Below are 3,524 nucleotides of genomic sequence, written 5' to 3'. Positions count from 1 at the left end.
ACTAGGTACCATAGAGGTAGTGCCTCCAAATTTTTAGGGCGAAGACTACCACCCCCAGTTCGAGATCGTGTGTGGTATAATTTGCTTCATTTGTTTTCAGTTGTCTGGATGCATAAGCAATTACCTTCCGGCATTGCATAAAAACACATCCTAAACCCTGATTCAAAGCATCACAGTAAACTATGAAGTCTTCGGTTCCCTCCGGTAAGGATAGCAATGGAGGACTACAGAAGGCTTGCTTCAAGGATTGTAAAGCGATCTCTTGATTCTCCGTCCAGCTGAACGGTACACCTTTCTGTGTCAATGTGCTGAGTGGTTTGGCTATCTTGGAGAAGTTCTGAATGAATCTTCGGTAATAGCATACTAGCCCTAAGAATTGACGAATCTCCGTTACCGTTGTCGAAATCGCCCAGCCTTCAATGGCCTTGACTTTGGAGGGATCTATGTAGATTCCTTCCTGGCTAACTACATGTCCCAAGAAATTCATATTGCGGATCCAAAATTCACACTTGGAGAGTTTCGCATATAACTTTTCAGCTCGAAGGGTTTCTAAAATATGTTGGAGATGATGGCTATGATCTTCTTCACTTTGAGAGTATACGAGAACATCATAAATGAAAACAATTAAGAATTTATCAAGGAATGGGCGGTAGACTCGATTCATGTGGTCCATAAATGTAGCAGGGGCATTCGTTAGACTGATGGGCATCACGATGAATTCGTAATGACCGTAATGAGTTCGGAAACCAGTCTTGGGAATGTCCTCATCTCGGACTTTAAGTTGATGATAAGAGGATCTTAGATCTATCTTTTAAAAGTAACTAGCCCCTTGAAGATGGTCAAATAGATCATCGATTCGCGAAAGTGGGTACCGATTTTTGATGGTGAGCTTATTCAGTTTCCTATAGTTAATGCACATCCTGAAGGATCCGTCTTTATTTTTAACGAAAAGAACCGGAGCTCCCCATGGTGAGAAGCTGGGTCTGAAGAATCCTTTATTCAGGAGTTTGATCAGTTGGCTTGACAATTCCTGCATTTCAGCAGGAGCCAACCTATAAGGTGATTTGGCAATTGGAGTGGCTCCAGGCACTAGGTCGATTCGGAATTTGATTTGTCGTTCTAGAGGGTATCCCCGGAAGATCTTCTGGAAACACATCCGGGAAATCACATGCCACTAGGATGTTATGAATGCTCTCTTCCTCTTTGGTTTTATCCACCACGTGAGCAAGGAATGCGTAGTTCTTCTTTTGTAGACACTTTTATGTCTTGATACTTGAGATAAGGCGAAGATTTATGTCGGGTTTATCTTCGTAGATTATTAGGGTTTCGTGGTTAGTAAGATGAAAGCTAACGACTTTCTCAATATCGGCATGATGGGGGCTTAACTAATCCATGCCGATGATCACATCAAAACTCTTACTATTCACAAGCATTAAGTTTATTTGGAAATTGTGATTGTTTTGAGTTATTGCACACCCTACATAGATATCCCTAGTTGATTTGGTCTTCCCATTAGCCATTTCCACCGTGAAGGCTTCATTGAGCTTCTAGGGTTGTTGTTTCAGTAAATGTTTGAACTTATTACTCACAAAACTTTGCTCTGCTCCGCTATGAAATAAAATGCGTGCATACGAGTTATTAAGAAGGAACGTACCAGTGAGAACGGCTGGGTCCTGCACTGCTTCACGCTGGCCCATTGTCAGTACTCTCCCCACTGCTCCTGCTCCATGATTGTTTGCGTTTGGGCAGTTTCGTCTGATATGCCCGGTTTTCCCACATCCGTAAGTTGTTGTTGTTGTGGTTATTGTTGTTGCTGTTGTTGTTGGTTGTCATCTAGTTCTGTTGAAGCTGAGTGCTACAATACTTTGTTATATGGCCTTTCCGATGGCACCTTCTGCAACTCTTTTCTTGGCACTCCCCGTGATGGTAGAAGTGGCATTTGTTACACTTGGGGAGATTTCCCGAGTACTATTTGGAAGCATTTGGTGTGGATGAGGCTGGAGCATGTGGTGTGGTAGTAGCTTGTGTCGTAGCATGGACAGACACCGTTTGTTGTTTCATAGAAGATTCTGATTTTTTCTTTCCTTTCTGCTTGTTGTTTTTCCCCTTCTTGTTCTCTTCCTACTTCTCAGCCTCCGTTACCGCTGTCTTGGAACCCTTGTTATTGCCATGATCATGCAGTTTCTTGTCCAGTCTCTTAGCACTATCAAATGTCTTAGGGTTTGCTGCGATGACATTCCCTTGAATAGGCTCAGTCAGTCCCAAGATAAACCATTCAGTTTTTTTCTCTTCGGAGGTGATCATTCAGGGACACAAAAGAGATAGCTCGCTAAACCTGAATATGTATGCGTCGATGTTGGAGTTTTGGACCTTGAGGTTCCACAACTCTTGCTCCATTTTTTGAATCTCACCTCTAGGACAGTATTCTGCTAGCATCGTCTCCTTTAGCTCTTCCCAAGACATCGCGTTGGCCACGGGGATTGTCGTGGCCTCTACGTGGCCATTCCTCCAGGAGAGAGCTTGGTCAATGAACGTGAAGGCTGTGAACTTGACCTTACACTCATTCGAACATCCGCAGAGGTTTGGCGTTGGTGAAGTCCTTGTAGGTGCATGGTCGTGTGGCTCAGTGGTTTGTCCCTTGGTTTGTACTTCCTGTTGGACAAGGTGTCTATGTCCATAACTATTTCTGGTATGTACTTGACCCGACCCGGCATGATCCATTTGGGTTGCATGGCATCATGCATTTGGATAGACTAAATGAGAGAAATAACACTTGTGGTTTATTAATATATTATAAAGTTCTAATATATTAATATTATTATTTAATTAGTATTGATCAAGAATTAATTTAGAATTAATTAAGTGATCAAAAGATAACTAATTAAATATATGGGTTGATTATGTAAATCACCCATAACTTGTATAGTGGGCTAAAAGGCTCCATGGATTATCAAGTTGGGTTAAACCCATAGGATGCTCCATGGGAGTTTCAAACCCATGGGTCATGGAAATGAAGAGTCATGACTCATTAGGGTTTACATGTTGTAACCCTAGATGTGTCACACTATATAAGTGACATCTGCTCCACCAAAATCGGCTACAACAAGTACAAGAGAGGGCTAAGCCGATTTTCAGAGTGTTTGCATTCTCTCGAAGTCATTCCAAAGCATTTGGTGTTGTGTGAAGCATTTGAAGCAACACACTTGGGGTGCTAGGCTCTCAAGGTTTTCAAGGAATCTAATCAACTACAAGGTATGTAATTCTAGCCATCTTTTAGATTTAAAAGTTCTCCATGTATGCTAGATAGGATTATGAACTTTGGAAATCAGATTTTGCATGTATTTTCGACAAACATATATCCAACGTTTTTCTAGGGTTGCATGTACAGTTAGGGGTGTTAGAATGCTCATAACCCATCAGTGGTATCAAAGCCTAGGCTTGTTTGTGAATACTTGCTGCAAAATAGTATAAAAATCGTTGTTCTTTGATGTCTGCACAGGGGACTCGACGAGTCCATGGGGAGG

The sequence above is a fragment of the Lactuca serriola genome, chromosome 6 (assembly GCF_051521515.1).
Source record: "Lactuca serriola cultivar US96UC23 chromosome 6, Lser_US96UC23_V15, whole genome shotgun sequence".
In the NCBI taxonomy this organism is placed as follows: domain Eukaryota; kingdom Viridiplantae; phylum Streptophyta; class Magnoliopsida; order Asterales; family Asteraceae; genus Lactuca; species Lactuca serriola.
The sequence above is the reverse complement of the archived record's forward strand: the minus strand, read 5'-3'. Positions refer to the sequence as shown.